This window comes from Procambarus clarkii, chromosome 55 (genome assembly GCF_040958095.1).
Source record: "Procambarus clarkii isolate CNS0578487 chromosome 55, FALCON_Pclarkii_2.0, whole genome shotgun sequence".
Taxonomy (NCBI): domain Eukaryota; kingdom Metazoa; phylum Arthropoda; class Malacostraca; order Decapoda; family Cambaridae; genus Procambarus; species Procambarus clarkii.
This window is the reverse complement of record NC_091204.1, coordinates 20,254,378-20,281,043: the sequence shown is the minus strand read 5'-3', so window position 1 is coordinate 20,281,043 and position 26,666 is coordinate 20,254,378. Positions and strand designations below refer to the sequence as shown.

Below are 26,666 nucleotides of genomic sequence, written 5' to 3'. Positions count from 1 at the left end.
AACACTGGATCGCCACAAGAGAAACTTTAAACTAGCATATCTCTAGCAGTGTCAATGAGCCTGGGAACGCTGAGGGCATTAACTACCCGGGGGTTGGGGGGGGGGGGAAGGGACCAAGTATCTTATGCTATAGAGACCAAGATTATCAACCTTCCAGTTGCTTTTACTAGTTTGATTTCACCGCTTCGCAGTAGTTGGCCGCACCACATTAATAGGCAATCCAGGGTGGATATACCCTATGAAGTCCAACACCACTAACGCTCAGGGAAGGGGGGGAATATCGCGGCTCCAGCTGGGGTGGGGGGGGGGAAGCAAGGGATCGTCAGGAATGTGTCCATTAAAAAAAAAAGTGGTTTTCTGCTGGCCACAGAGCCGAGGAAAGTAGTCATTAAGGTCGTAGCCTCTTTCATCCCAACCATTTGAGCCATCACAGTGCCACCCGCATTCAAATTGCTATCTTAACTATCGCCCCGTTGCAAGTACGCTTATTCAGTGTGAATTTAGTCCAAGATGAAGGGCCACTAATTTAGATTGGGATTTAGAGTTTATACCCGTCTTGTTGACATGGGTACTGCCAAATGCGAGCTCTTTAGTGGGGGCCGAGGCGGCCCACTGCTCCTTGGGGCGGTTTTCCGTTACGAGATATTGGCGATAAGACCATTAATGTATAATATATAGCCCTTTAAATAAAACATTAACTAGCTTATTGTAATTACAAGGCGTGAAGGATAGATGAATTTGTTAATGTAATATTCTCCGTTGAGGTCCGATAAATTATTCCCGCCATCTAATTTTTGCGCTACCTCTCACAGGATGAGTACAGGGTGCATAATTAACTACCCGCCTCCAGCGACCACCATCATATCAAAAGATAGCATGACATGGGCTATTTCCAACCCCCCCAACCCCCCAACCCAACCCCCAGGGGGGGGACCAAAGACGGCCCCAAGACAGGCCAAAATTACAATTTTTCATCGTCAACTGGCAGATATCCGCCTTTATTGATAACTTTCTGAAATTTGTACACCTTCCCCTCCCCCAAACACTTTGTACACAGCGTACCAATCACGAATGAATTAAATATAGGTCAAGATACCCTAATGGGTGAGCGTGGAAGTGGGGATAGGGGAAGAATTAGTGGGGGTGAGAGGAAGGGTTTTCAGTATGAGGTAAAGAGCCAGGGCTAGACCCAGCTGCATGGCATTGAAATCGTTATGACCAGACTAGGCAGTGAAGGCAAGGAATCGGATCTGACAACATTTCGTCTTTTTGAGCATCCACGGAGACAGCAGCCCTCAGCTGGGTGTGCCCTGGAGGCTCACACCAGATGTGGTCTTAGATCTGTTAATCAGCATCGTGCCTCACCCAAGGCACCAGAAAACGGGAGCTAGTTGGTCCCCCACCCCCCGAAAGAGGGGGGAGAAGAGTTAGGAGGCTATAGTTGGAAGTTTGGTGATTTGAGTAGTGATATTACAGGAGAGGGGTTATGTAAAGGACGGAGCAGGAGGTGGATCGTCGATCAGGTTAAAGAGGTTGTGCGTATGTCTGGGTCTGCTTAGGACGTTTCTGAGGAACGTGTCGTAGTTGTCATAAGTGAGAATTCTGTCAATCTGTTTCTTCCCCATAGTATCCCAGGTTATGTTAAGAGGTGGGATGTTCGCCCACTCATGCAGGGCCTTACTGGTGGTGAAGTCCTGCCAATGGGTATGTAACACCCATCTCAGAGCCCTGTTCTGGGTACGCTGGAGTTTTTTCCTATTTGTTGGTGCTGCAAGTGTGAGTGGGATCGGTGCATATGTTAGGAGTGGGCGAATAAGTGTTTTGTATAGATAGAACTTGGTGGCTTGGGAGGCATATTTGAGTGGGTAGAGTTTTGATAAGAGCGTTTGAGGCTATAGCTTTCTTGGGTGTTATGCGTGTGTGAAAGCGAAGGTTAAAGTCTAATGCGAGTCCAAGTACTGTGGTGTTGTAGACTCTTGGGATCTGGGTTGCATCTGGTGGTTGAGAGTAGAGTTTTACTGGGGCAGGGTTACGTCGTTTGTTGTAGAAAAAGTATGTAATTTTAGACTTGTTGGGGTTTGTTTTTATTCGCCAGTCGTGTTCCCAGAGGGTGACTGTCTATTTCTTGTTGTGCTTTCCGTGTGAGGGCGTTAATCTTATAGTCCGAGATCAGTCGAGTTACGTCGTCAGCGTAGCAAAGGGTCATTGATGTCCAGTATATTGGGTCAGGGATGTCGTTTATATAGAGTATGTATAAGGTTGGTGAGAGAACTGAGCCCTGGGGGACACCTGCATTTAGGTTCAAGTAACCTGACAGCTTGCTGAGGAACTTGATTTGCATCTTTCTATTTGTTAGAAAGCTGCAAAGTAGCCTCTGCATGTTGTCAGACAGTTGAAATAGAGTGCAGAGTTTGTAACGTAGGCCGTCGTGCCATACAGTGTCAAAAGCTTTTTCGACGTACTTTGCAATGAGGGCCGTCTTGGCCCTCTGGTGTTTATTTATGGAGAGGTAGTTATGTTCAGTGCGTCTTGTGTTGAGCGGTGTTGTCTGAAGCCAAATTGTTTGTCAATATGTTTGTGTTCTAGGTGATACCTGAGTTTATGATTAATGAGTTTTTCGTATACTTTCCCTAATGTCTCTTAGTAGGCTGATCGGTCTGTAGTTCTTGGGGTCTGTCGGGGATTTTTGGGGTTTTGGAATGAGGATTGCTGTGGCTTCTTTGAATGGGCTTGGGAAATATCTTGTTGCTAGTGAGGCGTTGTAGACGTCTGTTAGTGCCAAGATTAGGGGTCTGGAAGTTGCTTGAGGAGAGCTTGGCCAATGCCAGAGGCTCCTGGGGCTTTACGTCTGGTGTTCTTGAGCACGAGTTTAACTTCTTCAGGTAGTATTGATTCTGTGAGGTCACTTTCTAAATCGTCTAGTGTCGCGAGGTCAATGGTAGGGTGGTGTGTGATGGCATGAGGGTTGTGTCATATCCATGTTTCTACTCTGTTTATGTTTTGTATTGCTGTTGGCTGTGGGGGGTGGGGATTGAAGATTTCCTGCCAGTGTTTGAATATGTCTACTACTTCTGAGGGATCTGTAGTTTTGATTGTTGCGAGTGATGTATGCAATCACGACTAATGCTTCCCCAATATTGACTCTTCACTAGTCCCATATTCACCGTTTTTCTAACAACTATTTAAGGAAATTGGCTAAGCTACATTATTTGAGATGGAAGTTAGAGGAAAAGTACATTAACTATTTTATGTCTAAAATTGACTAACTGCCGTCAGCCTCTGCCAACCAACCGCCCATTGGTTATTCAGCCCCCGTCCCTCCCACTGATATTCTCTTATGCAGAATCCCTCCCCAGCCAGAAGTTGGTGCAGTACCCCCTTAATCAGACTACTGCAGAACATCCCAGAGAAGGAAAAGTCCCAGACGACAGAGGCACGCTGCTGTTTGCGTATATAGTGACCTTTTATTTGTGATAATTTTGACATTATTACGTAGTATCCATGAGACAAGCTACAGGGCTAGATTTAGGGAATGGTGTCAATTACCTTCAGGTAAACGTTTGCGCAAAGTTATATTTATGTTTATTGGCAAATCTAAACTGCAGGTAGTCTAGTAACGTGACCTGATCAGGCAATGAGAGATCTTTAATAACATGACCGACTTCTGTATTCTTTCCTCAAGTCAAAGGAATATACCACGAAGTTCAACAAGACTTGCTAGTGTGCTCCAATCCTTACTTTAAAGTTTACAATTTAGAAAAATTGTTAGGACAGGTTAATAAACCTGTCCTAACGCATGTACGTACTAATGACAATTTTCAACCTTTTATGTTGCACTAAAGTCAGAACAAAAATATATGGTAGGTTCAATATCAAATCCAACTAGACAGCTGTTGCCTACAACAATTTTTATTTAAAGCCCAGCAAAATACTATAACTCCTTATGACCGACTGCTTTAAAGACAGTTTATGCTAAACTTCAAAATCTGTAGTTTTTTTTATATAAAATTTTCACAACAGCTACAAGACATTCACCATTTGAGATCTACATTAAACTCAAATAGAGCAACTATTACGGTAATAAAATCCAGTTATCGTTACTGTTGCCAACGAGCGCTCTTAAAGGAACAAAATACGAGCTATGCCAGGCTTTTTAAAATTTCTATTCCATAACCTTTTCACGTAGAAACTAGTGTAAAATGCAATCCCACTCACCTAGCAGCGATAGCGAGTATGGTCGAAGTACAGGTGCAGCTGTAGCCTAGTACAAATCTAATACTTGAACCAGCAGGCCAGTCTCTCCGATCATTAGATGACGCAAGGCTCGCTTGCAAAATTTCTCCAGTCATCAAGACACTTCACTAATCCTGTAATGAAGTTATTTATCACGATTTGCAAGACATTTAACAAGTTTATATGCATAAAAATACTTTCCGCCCCCACGCTTTTGCTATGCAAATTATTAATTGTTAAAAAGCAGTCTTGCCAGAGTGGCTGATTGAAAAACAAAACGTGTTCAAATTATTTACTATAATTTATACCGCTAGTTAAAAATAAAATTGAACTTAAAAAAATTGACAAGTCAAACAGCACTTCAATGTACAAATTAGTTACGTGTCAAGATGGAGGGAGGGACGTTCAACATCACCACTCATCACCTCCAAGACTGTAAAAGTAGACTTCGTAAATCAACCACCTTCCTTAAAATCCCCCAAAATCAACACGTTGAAGATAGCACAGCAAACTAGACCAAACCCAGCATTATACAGTAAAGTCCCCGCTATATTAACCCCTCATTTGTGTTAACAAACAATAAAAGCTTCACAGCGTCTCAAGAACACATAAGGCAAGAGTCTCGAACAAGAAGCCCGTCTTGGGACCACACAGCCAACCTACCTCCCACCACCGTGACGGCTGGACACAGAATGACCACCAACACCGTCCTCGCCCCCTCAATCACTCCCTCCACCTCTGAACTGCTTGTTTAGGGTAGAACGAGGCAGTGCCCCGGTCAAGCTCTCCCTTCACGAGCAATATCAGAGTGCTGAAATATGAAATCCTTTAGCCTAAGTTGATATTATTTGTATATATATGTATATATTATATATATTCAACTATAAAATAACCTTAACATACTGCGCACATTTAAACACTGGTTAGGTTAGGTGTTTAGGTTCTGTTAGCGATTATTTGTATTTGTAGTACATGGGTGAAGCATTTACAGCGTTGTGGTTCGAACAAAATTCGTCAGTGAAGCACTTGTTCCGGAAGTGTTCGAACGTCATCAGTTGTGAGTCGTGTGTAAACCGCCAGCACACATGGACCTAGATTCAGGAAGCTCTGTGTATTTCTTCGTAAGTGGGTTTGCTACGAAGGTTCCTAAGTGCGCCCTAAGAAGATGCTTAGGTGCGATTCAATAAGGTATACTTAGGAAGAAAATTGTTGGTTCACCTGCGTGCCGATGGAGGTCACTACTGTGTTTCGTTTGGCCAATCAGAGAGCAGCAACATTCTTCATATTGAAGATTTAGCGCTAGCTTATCGGAGCTCTACTGCCGCCTATTTACGTCGAATTTTCTTATAAAATTAGTATATTTCGAAGTAAAACAATGTTTTTTCAACTTCTACAGCCAGCATCGACATTGTAGTAAACAAATATGTTACATTTGTTGTTTACCTACGTAATTCTAAGAGATACTGTGTAGCTGTCCTTGTTGCTCGGAAGATGTGCTGACAATTATTGTATATATTTACTGAATTTACCCAAGGGCCACTAACTATCTAGTGGCCTCGAAGAGGACAGAAAGCCGGCGGCTTGTTAAAGGGCCCGCCAATTGTCTTAATGATATTTTTTAGCTGGAATTTAGCATTTACGGCTTCAGCGGGTAGGCGGTTCCATGGGTTTATAGCCCTCTTGGTGGAAAAAAAACATCTGTTTTCAGTCCTACTTGAGAGAACATACTCTCCAACACTATATCTGTGATTGTCCTGTTATCAGTGACTTCATACCAAATGGTATGAGGTATTTTGAGCTCTGTAATTACTTCATACACTCAGGATTATTGGAAGATATTCTTGTGCTGCACCCAGATTTTGCCAGTGGAGGCTAATAGATCAGCATTAAGTATTTTGTTCTCTCCTAATTCCATGTATGACTGGCCATCCTGTGAGGTGAGGATGTTGGGTGAGCTGGTAGCTGGTTTTTTATCTACACTGTGTGGTCCTTTATACAGAATAGGGAAGCAGCACATTGCTATGTATACCTAAACATGTTTAAAAATACATTGTTTGAGAGGAGTTTTGTAGAAACTGGTAAGAGTAATTATAATATAATGTTTCCATGATTCAGTGCTTACCTCTTGTGAAAATTGCTTAGAGTTGTTTAGTCAGAGTTGATTTGTTTTTTGTATTGAGGCTGGTATTTTCTAAATTGATTCCATGTACAGTATGTCTAACCATCCTGTGAGATGGGAGTATTAGATAAACTTATAGCTAGTTTTTTATCTACACTGTGTAATATTCCATATAGAATAGGGTAGCAGCACATTGCTGTGTATACCTAATCTCCTTAATAAAAAAAATCAGTAATAAAGATTTTAAATTATAGTTTGTATTATTACAAATACAGTACTGTATTATCCTTATTAAATCATGTTGACCATGGATCATTAAGATCTCATGTTGATATGTAATACAAGTCATATTTCTTTTGAACTGCTAATCCATGCTAATCATTCATTAAATTGTACATTATGTCTCAATTTTTCACTTCCTTGGATATACTGTACAGTACAAAAAGATAGGATAAAAATAAACCAGTAATATTTCTTTCATTATATTTTTCATTTAAATAACTGCATCAATATTTTTACAGCTGACAGGATTTGTTTTACCATACAGGTGCATTATTTGTTAAAAAAAAATTTGGTTTATTGTTACACACAATGGTGCTACATAGCCTTCCCAGCTTGGTGCCTTCTTTTAATACTTACTGATTAAAAAATAAATAATAAATACATTTTATTCAGGAAAAGTACATACAGTTGATTTACAACCATAATGTTGGATTTATAGACAGAGCTAGTACATACAATACCTAAAGCCACTAATACTCATAGCATTTCGGGCAAGGTGTGGGGGGAAAAAAACACAGACTAAAACTTAATAGCAATCGAGATTAGGTATAAATTGTGTTGAAAGAAGGAATAAAAAATACAAAAAGGGGGTTAACATAGCATAAATCAGCAATTGCACATGTTGGTGAACAGCGTTATTTAAAAAATAGCAAGACATGGGTTGACATTTAGGAGGTAAGTTAGGTTACATGGAGTTAATTAGGCAGTAGTTGGTTTAACTCTTAAACTGGTTGAGAGGTGTACAGCCTTTGACATGATTCGGGAGGTCATTCCACATTCTGGGTCCCTTGATTTGTAGAGCACTTCTAGTTTGGTTACACACAGCCAAATTGAGTAACAGGAAGAGGTCTTGGACACAAATTTGTTCCATGCTAAATGTAGAGGAATCAGCTGAGTATTCCTCAAATAAAATAAGCTGCCTCAGCTTATAAGGTAAATAAAATAAGCATTTCTCAAATAAGTAGCTGCCTCACCTCACTGCCTTACTGCTACATAGCCTTCCTGGCATGGTGCTTTCTTTTGATAATTACTTGTTCCACACCCAAATTATATAACAGGAAGAGGTTTTGGACCCCTACTTCCCTCTCTCTTTTTTAATAATCTACAGTATATAGTCATAATTATAGCTTTAAGTATTCAATGAATAAAGTTTGACATTTTTACCCTTCTCCTTACCTAACATCATTTGTGCAGCATATTTTTATTTTATGTATCACCCAGATTTAATTTCAAAATAAAACCAAACTAAATAAATTAGAAATGGGTATGTATAGCTAAGGTACACCCTTACTACTAGGTGAACAGGGGCATTTGGTGATAGTAAATGATCCCATCAGGCAGGGCTCATCACCTTCTCTCATATTTCATGTTCACCAGTGTTTATTTACTTAATAACTACTGGTATAATATCTTGCTATTATAAAACTAATTCTACTATCATCAAACACATATTTACTTCAAGTTTCAAGCAGAGAATGCATATATAACTAACACGAAGGACTCCTCTTCACTAGATTCACCAGCTATAATATTTTGGTCATGTTCCAATATCATAAATCGATCCCAGTGTTATGTAGTAGAGAAAAAATGACTTATATCCAGTTTACGTAAAGCTACGAGTGGTCGAAACCACACTTAAATCCCGGAATGAACTTACGAAGTTTTTTCCACTTAGGGTAGCTAATTGAATACGGACCTAGCCGCCACGAAGGCGCTAAGACGGAATTCGTTCTTAGCTAAGAGGAAAAACCTTCGTAAGTACCTTCCTGAATCCGGCCCATGGAACATGTAGCACAGTTGCCAGAACACAACATATTGTACTTGTAATATCGAACGTAAAACATCTAATTCCTTTTATTGTTGCAGACCTCAGCATTTCTTGCACGAATGCAACGAACATCGTAAATATAAAGAAAGTTGTGTTACAGTCAACACCAGATTGTGTTGATTCATTGCTTATCCATAAACATCGACCTTTCAATATCTTTGTTAATTGCAACATTACAAATGCCGAATAATTATATAATAATAGTTGCAGCAATAAACTTTATTGTTGCAACACAAGGACCGTTCACAGTGTTAGTAAAGATTTAGGTGCAGGTAAGCAATTGCATTCTTGGAAACTTTGCTGTTAATTATATTTAACTAAATAATGGCCTTTACAGGAGATGATAAAAATGTTGAATCTTTGTGTTTCAAGTGCTGGAATTCCTCGCAGTCTTGTCAATATTAACATTTCTTGAAGCGTGCAACGTTGCAATAATGGAAGAGCTAGAGAAGACTCCAGTGCTCGAGAAATTGGATTTACACACGTCATGGTGTAAGTGTTTAATTTACACAATGCTGACAATGATTTAATTAGTTTCAGAAGCGCTAACCGTAAATAAGCTTAGTGTTGAAGAGTATATATATATATATATATATATATATATATATATATATATATATATATATATATATATATATATATATATATATATATATATATATATATATATATAACATCTGTATTATTTAATGTTTTAAGATGTATTCAGAGATTAAGTTGTTAATTTAAATATTGCAAATAGATTTTTTTCAAGACTATGAGGAGTGTACACATTTCAAGACGTATGTAGAAATATGTACTATTAGAACACTAGAGTTCCTGTTGCTGGAATTGGTTCTCAGGTGTACTGGAGGAGTGAGAGAGAACACAGAACAAAATGGATCACTTGTAACACGTAACTGAATTGAGATATCTAGTGTTACAAACAATGCCTAGTATTGACCACTCGATCTGTATGCACCTCTAACTCGACTATGTCCATCCGCCAGGCTTTAACAACAACAGCTTTATCCAGTCTTTTTTCCAGCACCAAGTAATTTTTGGGGGTATAATTAATATTATTCTGTTCTGTTACAGAATCTGGAGTAACAGATTGTGGTACAGAAGCTGGAGTGACAGTGTTACATAAACTGAAGTGACAGACTGTTACAGAAGCTGGAGTGGCAGTGTTACAGAAACTGGAGTGACAGACTGTTACAGAAACTGGAGTGACAGACTGTTATAGAAGCTGGAGTGACAGACTGTTACAGACGCTCGAGTGACAGTGTTACAGATATGAAATGTTTCCCCCAAGCATGAGAGAAAAACTATTTCAAGAACCTGCAACTTTTAGCGTTTTAGATGATAACTGAAAAGTTCGGTGTGCAAAACATCATTACAGAACACACAGCAAAGAAAAATGTAATGCAGGTGTGATGCACGATAAAATATTGCAGATATTTACTGGGCTGGTACACTACAAAAGGCTTTAATGAGGTTCAAAGTTGCAAATGCTGAGATAGTGTGAGTTGCAAGACCTTGCAGGGATGACTACAGCAAACGCATCAGGCACATAATGATTTAACACACTGGGCTGTGTTAAAGTGTAACCCCAGTGTGCTGAAGACTTTAATATATTGCGATGCAAAGTTTAAATGCACTTAGGTTGCAGAGTTTGAACTTACTGCAATGGTAGTCTAAATATGTTGCATTGTAAAACATAAGCCTGAACATACAGACAGACAGACACACACACACACACACACACACACACACACACATACACGTAACTGTAAACACACACAAACGGTTGAGGTAACGGTTGAGAGGCGGGACCAAAGAGCTAGAGCTCATTCCCCCCCCCCCCGAAAGCCCAATTAAGTGAGTACAATTAGGTGAGTACAAACATATATAGCTTTAAATACACAAATATAAACTTTAAACACACACCGTAAACATGCAATAATAAAATACATGAAGTGTTGCAAATTTATGTGTTGCAACGTATTGCAAATTATTATTCTCAACAGCTGCAAACCAATAAACACAAAATTTACAGTGAATCACAAGCCGACAAAATCTGGTTTATTAATATTTCCATTATTATCCTTACACCCAAGTGACGAGGAGTGAGAGGCGAGTCATTCACTTTGTGTATCAGTGATTAGGTTATGGAGCTTAATGTATTCTCGCTCAAGATAACCCATGTTACCCAAAGCTCTCACTCGTTCACTGTCAGCTGATAACGTCATTTGTAGTCCGCTGTTTGGATACGCAGGCATTTAAGTGACTGCTTTTGGAGCAGATGACCAAACGGTTCTGTTGCAGCTGGTATTGTTGATATATTGTGTACTCACCTAGTTGTGTTTGCAGGGGTTGAGCTCTGGCTCTTTGGTCCCGCCTCTCAACTGTCAATCAACTGGTGTACAGATTCCTGAGCCTACTGGGTTCTATCATATCTACATTTGAAACTGTGTATGGAGTCAGCCTCCACCACATCACTTCCTAATGCATTCCATTTGTCTACTACTCTGACACTTCAAAAATTCTTTCTAACGTCTCTATGGCTCATTTGGGCACTCAATTTCCACCTGTGTTCCCTAGTGCGTGTGTCCCTTGTGTTAAAAAGTCTGTCTTTATCTACCCTATCAATTCCTCTGAGAATCTTGTATGTGGTGATCATGTCCCCTCATGTGTGTGTGTGTGTGTGTGTGTGTGTGTGTGTGTGTGTGTGTGTGTGTGTGTGTGTGTGTGTGTGTTTGTGTTTGTGTGTTAATTCGCAAAATTGCTGTAGGTGTACTAATTTATCTTGTGGCTCCTTACACATGACTAAAACAGGTGTTTGGTGAAATTAACATAGGTCACTTTTCACCCAAAGGTTTTATAATTAATATTTAGTTAACTATTAATACAAATTTGATTATTCTTCATTTTATAAAAGTTTTATTTTCCAAATACTTTTATATCATATCTCCACCAATAAATGTTTTCACTATTTGCAATACTGATGCAAGCACAATCAGCAGTTTGGCATCAATTGCCATGACTGCTCATGCAGCATCAACTACACTGATAGAATGAATCTCACATCAAAAGGGGATCGAACCTCTTGATAACTCCATCTGCAGGTGGTGCGACTGGCAAACCAGACCTCATTCATAAGATATTTCGCCCCGCTATCTTCCCTCCGTGCTCAGTGCAGTATTTGACGCGTGATAACGGGTTTTTCTTTGGCCAGCTGTGCCTTACACTACTGTCGTACGCTAAAAGATTTATGAGTAAAGTTTATGTGTCTGTGTCTTTCTGTGTCTCTCTATCTCACCAGGAAGCCAGTTCTCAACAGTAAGCCAGCACTCAATAACAGTCCCTAATTAAAAAGAAAACAAGCCAGAATTTGCATCAATGGCTTGCATTCAGCACTGTACAACCTTGCTGCACAGTCAGCATAGGCAGCTGAAGCCCAAGTTAGGACTCTTAACCCGTTCAATTAGTGTGCTTGAGAAGCCAAACTTCCGCACACCAATTTCAACTTTGCTCGCTGGTTGCTTGAAAGGAGGAAAAAAATCTAATGAGAATATATGAAGGAATTCTTTACAGTTGAGATACAAACTGGCCTTCACAACAAGTTTGAATTCCCATATCACCTCTTGTTCTCATTCCAGACTTGCTAGGGATGTTGAAGGTTTTGCTTCAGTCGAGTTGTGGTCTGGAATGTGTAGTTGTGGCCAGGAATGTGTAGTTGTGGCCAGGAATGTGTAGTTGTGGCCAGGAATGTGTAGTTGTGGCCAGGAATGTGTAGTTGTGGCTTGGAATGTGTAGTTGTGGCTTGGAATGTGTAGTTGTGGCCAGGAATGTGTAGTTGTGGCCAGGAATGTGTAGTTGTGGCCAGGAATGTGTAGTTGTGGCCAGGAATGTGTAGTTGTGGCCAGGAATGTGTAGTTGTGGCCAGGAATGTGTAGTTGTGGCCAGGAATGTGTAGTTGTGGCCAGGAATGTGTAGTTGTGGCCAGGAATGTGTAGTTGTGGCCAGGAATGTGTAGTTGTGGCCAGGAATGTGTAGTTGTGGCCAGGAATGTGTAGTTGTGGCCAGGAATGTGTAGTTGTGGCCAGGAATGTGTAGTTGTGGCCAGGAATGTGTAGTTGTGGCTAGGAATGTGTAGTTGTGGCTTGGAATGTGTAGTTGTGGCCAGGAATGTGTAGTTTTAACCAGGAATGTGTACAGTTATGACCAGGAATGTGTAGTTGTGGCTTGGAATGTGTAGTTGTGGCCAGGAATGTGTAGTTGTGGCTTGGAATGTGTAGTTACGGCCAGGAATGTGTAGTTTTAACCAGGAATGTGTAGTTGTGGCCAGGAATGTGTAGTTGTGGCCAGGAATGTGTAGTTGTGGCCAGGAATGTGTAGTTGTGACCAGGTATGTGTAGTTGTGACCAGGAATGTGTAGTTGTGGCCAGGAATGTGTAGTTTTAACCAGGAATGTGTACAGTTATGACCAGGAATGAAGAGTACTGGTCTAGAAAGTTTCAAATGCTTAACAAATTGAATATATTTTTACCACTATATTATTATTATTATTATTATTATTATTATTATTATTATATTAAAATATTGTTAATCGCAAGTAAATCACACTTACGTGATGTATATATGAATAAAATAATCAATTGGATCACTAAAGTGACTGGAACCAGAGACGAGGGTACCGCCAGCCACGCACCGAAACCCCTGTACCACAATATGACAAGTTATACAATAAAATATGCCACTGAATCCACACAGGCAGTATAGAGGCTTCTACTGAAACCAGTCAAGGTCAGTGTGTTCTAATTGACTTTTTCATTGATATTAACCACACTAATGAGATATATATATATATATTTGTGTATCTAAACCTGGGGAGTATGAACTACTTTACTAACACCAGAGTGCCTGGGGTGGTGGTAATGTGTAAAACTTGGACTGGCTTGTGTAGAAGCCTACCCAGTCTTCCTGTGGATTCAGTGGAATCTCAGGTTGTGTAACTTATGCCATGTCGTGGTGCAGGGGTGTAAGGTGCGTGGTTGGTTTAAGGTGGTTTGCAGTGGTAGACCCCCATGCACAGATACCATAGTTAAGATAGGGATAGATTAGTGCATAATATAGTGAGAGGAGAGCAGAGTTAGGAACATAATATCTTATTTTAGAGAGTATACCAACTGTTTTAGAGACTTTCTTAGTTATGTGTTGAATGTGGGTGCTGAAGAAATGGGCAGTTTCCTTCACCCTGATGCCCTTGTTACCTAGCAAATAGGTACCTGGGAATTAGACAGCTACTACGGGCTGCATCCTAGGGTGTTTGTGTGTGTGGGGGGGGGAGTCGTTAGTATCAGATGATTGACAGTTGAGAGGCGGGCCGAAAAAACAGAGCTCAACCCCTCAAGCACAACTAAGTGAATACACACACACACACACAATTTTAGACTGCATTTTTTTGGACTGTCGGAAAGCCTTTGACAGAGTACCCCCATAAGATTGGCGTGAAGTCACCAGTGGAATCCCACAGGGCTCTGTACTCGGACCTATCCTGTTTCTGATATACGTAATATTATCTTTGTTTTAATCGGTTATCCGTCCCTTATGGACAAACCAACCAAAACCCCAAACCCTCTGTAGAGTGCTTATACTTTACTCTGAACACCCTGCACGCTCCTTGCTTTTGGAGAAGGTCTCAGCGTTACATATTCGGGGGATGCGGCTCCATCACTAACCTCGTTGTCATGTGCACATACCCACTCGAGCCGCTGTGACTACCCACTCTTTCCTTGGTTGGTATGATCTCCTCAAATCCCCTTTCTCTTACTATTCTGTACTACCCTACTAAGGGGGCCGAGCGGACAGCACGCTGGACACGTGATCCTGTGGTCCCGGGTTCGATCCCGGGCGCCGGCGAGAAACGATGGGCAGAGTTTCTTTCACCCTATGCATCTGTTACCTAGCAGTAAATAATTACCTGGGAGTTAGTCAACTGTCACTGGCTGCTTCCTGGGGGTGGAGGCCTGGTCGAGTGTTTTTTTAGTGTCCCCGGGCCGCGGGGACACTAAGAAGCCCCGAAATCAACTCAAGATAACCTATACCCTGTCCACTGCTGCGGTGCGTTCTCTCTTTTATTTCATGGGAAGCCTCACTAGGACACGGACAAACACCTGTTCATTACACAGATTTAATAACAACACAGAACATATACATAAACATGCACATTCAATTTATTTATTTATTTATGCATATACAAGAAGGTACATTGGGAATGTGAGGATACATAATATGGTAATTACAATCTTGTAAAGCCACTAGTACGCGCAGCGTTTCGGGCAGGTCCTTAATCTAAGAAAATTTTAAGTAGGTAAATACTTGCAAAATTTAAAAAAAAAATGATAACAGTTACATGGCAAGAAAAAAAAAAGATGAGAAAATTGTAGGTACAATATATTAAAGCACATAGGTAGCTAAGATTGATTGCAATGACAGCTTGAATGGTAGTTGACAAAAATTGGTAGGCACAATACAGCATATGGCTAGCACATAAAAGAAGACAGCAATGAACACTAAGGTTATTTGGGTTAAATACATAAAAATTAGGAGATTGGGTAACACTAGGTTACATTGGGTAACACTAGGTTACTAGGTAAATGCAAACCTGAACCAATGCCTGGAACAAATAAGCTCAGTAGCACTAGAAATATGTTCAAACCGCATGCCCCTAAGAAAAAAGAGGAAGAGATGCAGATTGGAACGAGCACGTCGTTCCCTATATAGGCGAAGAAAACGAATCGCGGAACAACTTGAGAGTCGCACCCTATCTCAAGAACGGCGAAGAAGGTTAGGTAGAGAAATAGAAACAATTGAACTCAAGCTACAAGAATCATACAAAACCCAGGAGAGGCAAAGGGCCATCAGTGAAATAGAGAGAAATCCGAAATATTTTTTCTCCTATGCAAAATCGAGATAAAAAACCACATCTAGTTTCGGGCCCCTGAGAAAGGGAGATGGAACTTTCACCGATGACAACAAAGAAATGAGCGAGCTACTGAGGAAGCAGTACGACTCTGTTTTCAGCGAGCCATTAAACGCACTAAAGATTGATAACCCAAATGATTTTTCATGGATATGATACCAACATCAAATCATATATCAGACGTCACCCTATCCCCACTGGATTTTGAAGAAGACATAAACAGTATGCCTATGCACTCTGCACCAGGCCCGGATTCTTGGAGCTCCATATTTATCAAGAACTGTAAAAAACCACTGTCGCAGGCCCTCCACATTCTGTGTTGAGACAAAGCCTAGATACTGGCGTTATTCCTGATATACTAAAAACAGCAGAGATAGCACCACTTCATAAAGGAGGAAATAAGGCAGAGGCAAAAATTTACAGACCGATAGCACTAACATCGCACATCATAAAAATTTGAGAGAGTGCTAAGAAGAAAGATCACAAAATACATGGAATCACAGCATCTCCATAACCCCGGACAACATGGTTTCAGAACAGGGCGCTCTTGCCTGTCGCAGTTGCTGGACCACTATGATATGGCATTAGATGCTATGGAAGACAAGCAAAACGCTGATGTAATTTACACAGATTTCGCAAAAGCTTTTGATAAATGTGACCATGGCGTTATTGCACATAAAATGCGTTCAAAAGGAATTACCGGTAAAATAGGCAGATGGATCTACAATTTCCTGACCAACAGAACCCAATGTGTAATAGTCAACAAAATAAAATCCAGCCCATCAACCGTGAAGAGCTCAGTCCCCCAGGGTACTGTGCTTGCTCCAGTACTTTTTCTCATCCTCATATCGGACATAAACAAGAACACAACCTATAGCACTGTATCATCCTTTGCAGATGACACTAGGATCTTCATGAGAGTAGGCAACATAGAGGACACGGCAAACCTCCAGTCAGATGTAGATCAGGTCTTTCTATGGGCTACAGAAAATAATATGGTGTTTAACGAAGATAAGTTCCAGCTCATGCGCTATGGAAAAAATGAAAATATAAAAACGGAAACCACGTACAAAACTCAGGCAAATCATAACAGAATGAAAAGGATCTGGGTGTACTCCTGTCGGAAGACCTTACCTTTAAAGAACACAATAAAGTAGCCGTCACAACTGCAAGAAAAATGACAGGTTGGATAACAAGAACTTTTTACACTAGAGATGCTATACCGATGATACTTTTCAAAACGCTTGTGCTCTCTAGAGTGGAGTACTGCTGCACAATGACAGCCCCTTTCAAAGCTGGAGAAATTGCTGACCTGGAGAGCGTGCAGAGAGCCTTTACTGCTAGAATCCACTCAGTAAAACATCTAAACTATTGGGACCGACTAAAGAGCCTAAATCTGTACTCCCTTGAGCGTAGGCGGGAGAGATGCATAATAATTTACACGTGGAAAATATTAGAGGGGCTGGTCCCAAACCTGCACACAGAAATAACATCACATGAGACCAGAGGACATGGCAGGATGTGCAGAATACCCCCGTTGGAAAGCGGAGGTGCAACAGGTACTCTGAGAGAGAACTTTATCAACACCATAGGCCCGAGACTGCTCAACACACTTCCGCTACACATAACGGGCATAACTGACAATCCCCTCACAGTGTTCAAGAGAGCACTGGATAAGCATCTCCAAAGGATACCTGATCAACCAGGATGTGACTCATACGTCAGGCTGCGAGCAGCCGCGTCCAACAGCCTGGTTGATCAGTCCAGCAACCAGGAGGCCTGGTCGACGACCGGGCCGCGAGGACGCTAAGCCCCGGAAGCACCTCAAGGTAACCTCAAGGTAGGTACAGAGCAAATTTAAAGCTCAATGTAGGAAACTAAAAAGATGAAATTAGGTACTTTTTGGTTTTGCTTTTAAATAAGGCAAAAGTTTTACAGTTTTTCAATTCACTAGGGAGTGAGTTCCATAGACTTGGTCCCTTAATTTGCATAGAGTGTTTACACAGATTAAGTTTGACCCTGGGGATATCAAAGAGATATTTATTTCTGGTGTTGTGATAATGGGTCCAATTACATCGGTCCAGGGAGAGTTTCAGAGCATGGTTTGCATTTAAGAACAGGGTTTTGTAAATGTAGTTGACACAAGAGAATGTGTGGAGGGAGTTAATATTTAGCAAGTTTAGGGATTTAAACAAGGGAGCTGAGTGTTGTCTGAAAGCAGAGTTAGTTATTATTCTGAAAGCAGATTTTTGCTGCGTGATGATGGGCTTAAGGTGGTTTGCAGTGGCAGACCCCCATGCACAGATACCATAATTAAGATAGGGGTAGATTAGTGCATAATATAGTGAGAGGAGAGCAGAGTTAGGAACATATCTGATTTTGGAGAGTATACCAACTGTCTTAGAGACTTTCTTAGTTATGTGTTGAATGTGGGTGCTGAAGTTGAGTCTCTTGTCTAGGAATAGGCCAAGAAACTTGCCATCATTTTTATTACTGATGTTAATGTTGTCTATCTGTAGCTGAATTGCAATTGATGATTTGCTTCCAAATAAGATGTAGTAAGTCTTTTCGATGTTTAATGTTAGTTTGTTCGTTGACATCCATAAGTGGACTTTTTTTAATTCATTATTCACAACATTATTTAGTGTATGTGTGTTGAGGTCTGAATAGATAAGGGTAGTATCGTCAGCAAACAATATAAGTTTGAGAATATTAGACATTAGGCAGACCGTTTATATATACAAGAAATAGAAGAGGTCCTAAGATACTGCCCTGTGGCACTCCAACGGTAATTGGTAGAGTGGAAGAAGTTGTATCATTGATGGTTACATATTGGTGTCTGTCACTAAGATAGGATCGGATGTAGTCAAGGGCAAGGCCTCGGATTCCATAATGCTGGAGTTTAAGTAACAGGTAGTTGTGATTAACAGTATCAAAGGCGTTTCTTAGGTTAATGAAGAGTCCAATCGGAAACTCATTTTTGTCAAGGGCTGAGTAGATTACGTCAAGAAGACTAATGATTGCATCGTTGGTGCTCTTTTGGGACCGGAAGCCAAACTGGCAGGGGCTGAGTATGTCGAATTTTACGAGGTAGGAATAGAGCTGTTTGTAAATAATTTTTTCAAATATTTTTGATAGAATGGGTAGATTTGATATTGATCTATAATTGTTTATGTCCGCCGGATTGCCTCCTTTATGGACTGGCGTTACTCTTGCTTTTTTGAGGATATCAGGGAAGGTGTGACACACTATAGATTTGTTGAACAGTTGGGCTATGGGTGGGGCAAGGGCATGGGAGGCGCTCTTGTATACAATGGACGGAATTTCACTGGTGTTCCCTGCCTTGGTTTTTAGAGAGTGTATGATGGACACAACATCTGCCGGGCTGATTAGTGAAAGAAGAAGAGTGTTTGGATAGCTGCCTGAGAGATATGTGTTAATGTGTGTCTGAGCCTGTGGGATTTTACTGGCAAGATTAGCACCAACCGATGAAAAGAAACTATTAAATTCATATGCCATTTCTAAATCAGTTGACGGTATATCCCCATCCTTGTAGAGTTTTATTTGGTTATGTGAGTGTTGTTTAGTTCTTAGGATACTAGAGATTGTTTTCCAAGTGCTTTTCATCATGCCTTTTGCTTCATTGAATCTATTCACATAATATGAAAGTTTTGCCTTTCTTATGATACTGGTAAGCATTGATGAGTACCTTTTAGCTACTTCCTTTGAAACTAGGCCAATCCTAAGTTTCTTTTCATATTCATGTTTCTTGTTGATTGAGTTGAGAATGCCACTTGTGAGCCATGGATAGTTTAATCTTTTGTCAGTTACTTGCTTGGTAAGAAGGGGACAATGAATGTTGTAGAGGCTTAGAGTTTTGGAGAGGAAGAGGTTAGCTAATGAATTTATATCCTGGGTATTATTGAATTCAGAATCCCAGTTAATATTGTGGAGTGCATCTGTAAGATTGCCTAAAGCTGATTCATTGTGTAGCCTAAAGGAAAGTTTCTTGCTTTTTGGTGGTGTCATGTCCATGTTCGCTATGAGAAAGGTAAGATAGTGGTCAGTTGTTCTGTCGTAGATTATACCAGATGCAAGGGGAGCTGTTATGTTTGTCCATGTGGTCCAAGGTAGTGGCTGATGTTTGAATGACTCGGGTAGGTTTGGTGATTGTGGGGATTAGCATACAGGAGTTCATGCTGTTAAGGAAATAGTCAACTTGAGAGCAATTTTGTTGACCCAGGTCAATATTAAAGTCTCATCCCAGAATGATTTGGTTTTTGTTGAGATTGTTGTTTATAATAAGATTCCTTAGGTTGTCTGATAAAGACGCTATGTTAGTATTGGGAAATCTATAGATAGCTCCAATAGTCAAAGAGGATTTAAGGGATTTAATTGTAAACTGAGCAAAAGCATATTCACAGTAGTCATCTCTGTCACTAATAACACTGTTGCAGATAAATGTATCTCGGTAATATATAGCTGTGCCACCACCTTTTTTATTAGGCCTACAGTTATGAATGGCTTTATAACCGGCTAAGTTGTAGAGTTGGGTATAGTCTTTATTTAGCCAAGTTTGTTAAAATAATGAACCATAAGTTAGTACCTAGTGCTGAGAGTAATGCATTTAAATCGTCAAAATGTTTACCAAGTGATCTAACATTTTGGTTGTAAACTGATAAACAGGTGCTATTTTGGAGTTTGTTTTTAGCCTGGTGTGCTGTGAAATATTTGCAATAATGATGATCAATGTGCTGGTTGGTGTAGATATGAGACAGAAGATTTTGATGAGGATCAATATCAGTGTGCATAGAGATGCAGAGGGATCACGATACAAGATACACGATAAAGCAAAACACAAGAATAAAAGCAAATACAATAAAATAGTAACAATTTAAAAGTAAAATAAAGATCCAATAGATAGCCAGGAAGGACACAGAAGTTACATAAAATAAAACAAAAAATCAGTAGAGACTGACAATATAAATGTAAAATAAAAAATAATAAGAAAACAATAATCATAAAGTAAAATGATCTTGAAGATAATTAGCTTAGAAATGGTTAATTAAAATCCTATAATTGGTATGAACCTAAGAAAACAAAGTGAGCTCAAATAGATAATTCCGAGATAAAAAAAAAAACATGACATGTAAATCTAATTAAATCTTGAAATTTACTCTAATATAAATCTAAGTGTAAAAATAAACAGGGTGAGAGTATATTCATGTGGAAGATTTTACTATGATACTGAGGTAGATGCTTATATAAATAATTATACTATTAATTAATTCCAATAAATGATTACAAGAAACAAATACCAAGTTACTTTAAATATAACAGGGTAATAAAAAGCCCAAGGTTAGTGACAAGGGGATTAACTAAGACCAAATAATTAAGAGTAAACAACAGGCAAAGATGACAAACAAAAAATAAAAATAAAAATAAAAAAAACTTTTGGAAAGGAAAGGAAGAGCTTAAGTACACTTTGGTTGTATGTGAGACTACAAATTATGTTCTGGTTATTCAGCTGATATCCCACAGTCATCCAGGAAAGAAGTGAGGTGTGCCTCAGTGGTTATGACGTAAGTTTTTCCAGAGTCAGTCTTCCTAGCTATTATTTTACCATCACGCACAAAACAATGTTTAATAGCAGGGGATCTTTTGCAGATTCCACGTAGTTTAAATAAGAGACTTTGTCTGACAAACACAATATATAATTATATAAACTGCAACACATGATATTACAACTTGGTTGCTAACCACTACCATTGGGACTATCAGTTGCGTATACTAAGTGGTAGCCCACTTCCTGCTTGCCACTTGTACCAATCTCACCAAAGTGAGTTAAATCTTATAAATCACATATGGCACTATCAGCCCTAGAACATATGTATCTCTGCAGGTAATCCAACCTACAGCTGTAACTCTACAAACTTTAGTATAAGTATTTCTTGGTACAAAAATGATAATCACTAGGTGACTACACTATTGATAATATAGGGAAATAGGACATTTATTTATTTAATAATTTATTTTTAATACAATTTTGTTTGTTTGTTATAGAGAATTTGTGTAGCGAGGTAATATATACCTTCAATATTACCAATGAAGTAAAAATAAAGTCCGTGGCTATACCGACCAGGTTTCTGCAACTTCCCACACTAACTTCATATCTTTTCCTTATTTTGTGAAATTTTTTTCATAGTTTTGGCCAGCTGGCGTTTTTGCTCACATATCTGCTCTTGCAGCTCCCTAAATCTTTGCTTATAATGTTCGAGTTCCTGATGTTTTCCTTCCTTATTTATTACGGTAATTCTACGTCGTTTGCATGCAGGTTCCTCCTGCAAGCGGCCATTTTCTAGCTATCTTTTGACGGGCCGTCGTTTATTGACATCACTTGCTGATGCTGCCTGATTTATCACTTCAATTCTGCGTCGTTTACATCTCGGTTCCTCCTGTGGGTGGCTATTTTCTAGTTTTCTTTTGACGGGTCGCCGTTGGTCATCATTATCAACCGATGTCATTGTTGGCTTCATTATTACTTGGAGGATGGATGACTCTTTGGAACTTAGAAGACTTCGTCTATATGAGTTTTTGTTTGTAAGGTTCTGCCATATGACAGGATACATAAATACTGTATCACAGATATAGACAAATTAGTGAGGTTAGCAGAAGCTTTTATAGCAAGTGATAAGTGTGTTGGCAATAGAGGGAGTAAGTTTTATTAGTGGTGACGATTGAGGGAGGATAGTAGTAGTGGTGACGATGGTGGGAGTGTAGTAATAGTGGTAACGATGGTGGGAGTGTAGTAGCAGTGGTGACGATGGTGGGAGTGAAATAGTAATGGTGACGATGGTGGGAGTGTAGTAGTAGTGGTAACGATGGTGGGAGTGTAGTAGTAGTGGTGACGATGGTGGGAGTGTAGTAGTGGTAACGATGGTGGGAGTGTAGTAGCAGTGGTGACGATGGTGGGAGTGTAGTAGTGGAGGTGGTGACGATGGAGGGAGTGTAGTAGTAGTGGTGGTGGTGACGATGGTGGGAGTGTAGTAGTAGTGGTGGTGACGATGGCGGGTGTGTAGTAGTAGTGGTGACGATGGTGGGAGTGTAGTAGTAGTTGTGACGATGGTGGGAGTGTAGTAGTAGTGGTAACGATGGGAGTGTAGTAGTAGTGGTAACGATGGTGGAAGTGTAGTAGTAGTGGTGACAATGTGGTTGTGTAGTAGTAATGATGGTGGTGACCATAATGGGAGTGTAGTAGTAGTGGTGACGACGGTGGGAGTGTAGTAGTAGTGGTGACGATGGTGGGAGTGTAGTAGTAGTGGTAACGATGGTGGGAGTGTAGTAGTAGTGGTAACGATGGTGGGAGTGAAGTAGTAGTGGTAACGATGGTGGAAGTGTAGTAGTAGTGGTGACGATAATGGGAGTGTAGTAGTAGTAGTAGTAGTGGTGGTGACGATGGGAGTGTAGTAGTGGTGACGATGGTGGGAGTGTAGTAGTATTGGTAACGATGGTGGAAGTGTAGTAGTAGTGGTGACGATAATGGGAGTGTAGTAGTAGTAGTAGTAGTAGTGGTGACGATGGTGGGAGCGTAGTAGTAGTGGTGACGATGGTGGGAGCGTAGTAGTAGTGGTGACGATGACGGGAGTGTAGTAGTAGTGGTGGTGACGATGGTGGGAGTGTAGCAGCAGTGGTGACGATGGTGGGTGTGTAGTAGTAGTGGTGACGATGGTGGGAGTGTAGTAGTAGTGACGATGGTGAGAGTGTAGCAGTGGTGACGATGGTGGGAGAGTAGTAGTGGTGGTGACGATGGTGAGAGTGTAGTAGTAGTGGTGACGATAGTGGGAGTGTAGTAGTGGTGGTGGTGACGATGGTGGGAGTGTAGTAGTGGTGACGATGGTGGGTGTGTAGTAGTGGGTGATGATGATTGTGGGAGTGTAGTAGTAGTGGTGACGATGGTGGGAGTGTAGTAGTGGTGGTGGTGATAGTGGGAGTGTAGTAGTAGTAGGTGACGATGGTGGGAGTGTAGTAGTAGTGGTGGTGACGATGCTGGAAGCGTAATAGTGGTGGTGACGATGCTGGAAGCGTAATAGTGGTGGTGACGATGGTGGGAGTGTAGTAGTGGTGGTGACGATGGTAGGAGTGTAGTAGTGGTGGTGACGATAGTAGGAGTGTAGTAGTGGTGGCGACGATGGTAGGAGTGTAGTAGTAGTTGTGACGATGGTGAGAGTGTAGTAGTAGTGTTGACGATGGTGGGAGTGTAGTAGTAGTGTTGACGATGGTGGGAGTGTAGTAGTAGTGTTGACGATGGTGGGAGTGTAGTAGTAGTGTTGACGATGGTGGGAGTGTAGTAGTAGTGTTGACGATGGTGGGAGTGTAGTAGTAGTGGTGACGATGGTGGGAGTGTAGTAGTGGTGACGATGGTGGGAGTGTAGTAGTGGTGACGATGGTGGGAGTGTAGTAGTGGTGACGATGGTGGGAGTGTAGTAGTAGTTGTGATGATGGTGGGAGTGTAGTAGTAGTGACGACGATGGTGGGAGTGTAGTAGTGGTGACGACGATGGTGGGAGTGTAGTAGTGGTGACGACGATGGTGGGAGTGTAGTAGTGGTGACGACGATGGTGGGAGTGTAGTAGTGGTGACGACGATGGTGGGAGTGTAGTAGTGGTGATGACGATGGTGGGAGTGTAGTAGTAGTGGTAACGATGGGAGTGAAGTAGTAGTGGTAACGATGGTGGAAGTGTAGTAGTAGTGGTGACGATAATGGGAGTGTAGTAGTAGTAGTGGTGGTGGTGACGATGGTGGGAGTGTAGTAGTGGTGACGATGGTGGAAGTGTAGTGATGGTGACGATGGTGGGAGTGTAGTAGTATTGGTAACGATGGTGGAAGTGTAGTAGTAGTGGTGACGATAATGGGAGTGTAGTAGTAGTAGTGGTGACGATGGTGGGAGCGTAGTAGTAGTGGTGGTGACGATGGTGGGAGCGTAGTAGTAGTGGTGGTGGTGGTGGTGGTGGTGACGATGACGGGAGTGTAGTAGTAGTAGTGGTGACGACGATGACGGGAGTGTAGTAGTAGTAGGTGGTGGTGGTGACGATGACGGGAGTGTAGTAGTAGTAGTGGTGGTGACGATGACGGGAGTGTAGTAGTAGTAGTGGTGGTGGTGACGATGACGGGAGTGTAGTAGTAGTAGTGGTGACGATGACGGGAGTGTAATAGTGGTGGTGGTGACGATGACGGGAGTGTAGTAGTGGTGGTGGTGGTGACGATGACGGGAGTGTAGTAGTAGTAGTGGTGGTGGTGACGATGACGGGAGTGTAGTAGTAGTGGTGGTGGTGGTGGTGGTGGTGACGATGACGGGAGTGTAGTAGTAGTAGTGACGACGATGACGGGAGTGTAGTAGTAGTAGGTGGTGGTGGTGACGATGACGAGTGTAGTAGTAGTAGTGGTGACGATGACGGGAGTGTAGTAGTAGTGGTGGTGGTGACGATGACGGGAGTGTAGTAGTAGTAGTGGTGACGATGACGGGAGTGTAGTAGTAGTAGTGGTGACGATGACGGGAGTGTAGTAGTAGTAGTGGTGGTGGTGGTGACGATGACGGGAGTGTAGTAGTAGTAGTGGTGACGATGACGGGAGTGTAGTAGTAGTAGTGGTGACGATGACGGGAGTGTAGTAGTAGTAGTGGTGGTGGTGGTGGTGACGATAACGGGAGTGTAGTAGTAGTAGTGGTGGTGACAATGACGGGAGTGTAGTAGTAGTGGTGGTGACGATGGTGGGAGTGTAGTAGTAGTGGTGGTGACGATGATGGGAGTGTAGTAGTGGTGACGATGGTGGGAGTGTAGTAGTGGTGACGATGGTGGGAGTGTAGCAGTGGTGACGATGGTGGGAGTGTAGTAGTGGTGGTGACGATGGTGAGAGTGTAGTAGTAGTGGTGGTGACGATAGTGGGAGTGTAGTAGTGGTGGTGGTGACGATGGTGGGAGTGTAGTAGTGGTGGTGGTGACGATGGTGGGAGTGTAGTAGTGGGTGATGATGATTGTGGGAGTGTAGTAGTAGTAGTGACGATGGTGGGAGTGTAGTAGTAGTGGTGACGATGGTGGGAGTGTAGTAGTGGTGGTGATGATGGTGGGAGTGTAGTAGTGGTGGTGATGATGGTGGGAGTGTAGTAGTAATGGTGATGATGGTGGGAGTGTAGTAGTGGTGGTGATGATGGTGGGAGTGTAGTAGTGGTGGTGATGATGGTGGGAGTGTAGTAGTGGTGGTGATGGTGGTGGGAGTGTAGTAGTGGTGGTGATGGTGGTGGGAGTGTAGTAGTAGTGGTGACGATGGTGGGAGTGTAGTAGTAGTGTTGACGATGGTGGGAGTGTAGTAGTAGTGGTGACGATGGTGGGAGTGTAGTAGTAGTGGTGACGATGGTGGGAGTGTAGTAGTAGTGGTGACGATGCTGGGTGTGTAGTAGTGCTGACGATGGTAGGAGTGTAGTAGTGATGACGATGGTAGGAGTGTAGTAGTTGTGGTGACGATGGTGGGAGTGTAGTAGTAGTGGTGACGATGCTGGGAGCGTAATAGTGGTGGGGACGATGGTGGGAGTGTAGTAGTGGTGGTGACGATGGTAGGAGTGTAGTAGTGGTGGTGACGATGGTAGGAGTGTAGTAGTAGTGTTGACGATGGTGGGAGTGTAGTAGTAGTGTTGACGATGGAAGGAGTGTAGTAGTAGTGGTGACGATGGTGGAAATGTAGTAGTGGTGACGATGGTGGGAGTGTAGTAGTAGTGGTGACGATGGTGGGAGTGTAGTAGTAGTGGTGGTGACGATGGTGGGAGTGTAGTAGTAGTGGTGGTGGTGACGATGGTGGGAGTGTAGTAGTAGTTGTAACGATGGTGAGTGTAGTAGTAGTGGTGACGATGGTGGGAGTGTAGTAGTAGTGGTGACGATGGTGGGAGTGTAGTAGTGGTGGTGACGATGGTGGGAGTGTAGTAGTGGTGGTGACGATGGTGGGAGTGTAGTAGTAGTGGTGACGATGGTGGGAGTGTAGTAGTAGTGTTGACGATGGTGGGAGTGTAGTAGTAGTGGTGACGATGGTGGGAGTGTAGTAGTAGTTGTGACGATGGTGGGAGTGTAGTAGTAGTTGTGACGATGGTGGGAGTGTAGTAGTAGTGTTGACGATGGTGGGAGTGTAGTAGTAGTGTTGACGATGGTGGGAGTGTAGTAATGGTGGTGACGATGGTGGGAGTGTAGTAATGGTG

The 26,666-nt window shown here is 41.6% G+C and overlaps 2 long non-coding RNA genes across 9 annotated transcripts in view; one reads left to right on the top strand and one right to left on the bottom strand.

Annotated features, from left to right (window-relative positions):
- Positions 1 to 5,021, bottom strand: part of LOC123754981 (uncharacterized) — a 372,841-nt gene extending 367,820 nt beyond the window's left edge. Inside the window, exons 1-3 of one of the 7 annotated variants that reach the window (XR_011222967.1) lie at positions 4,897 to 4,924; positions 4,615 to 4,666; positions 4,216 to 4,367 (exon numbers count right to left, since the gene is read on the bottom strand). This is a non-coding gene — a long non-coding RNA (uncharacterized lncRNA). Of the gene's footprint in view, positions 1 to 4,215; positions 4,368 to 4,614; positions 4,866 to 4,896 lie in introns of those variants that run through there. The other 6 variants (XR_011222968.1, XR_011222971.1, XR_011222969.1 and 3 more) reach the window with 6 other exon arrangements.
- The window catches only part of LOC138352909 (uncharacterized), a 421,267-nt gene that overhangs the window by 160,626 nt on the left and 233,975 nt on the right, over positions 1 to 26,666 (top strand). The window lies entirely within an intron of this gene.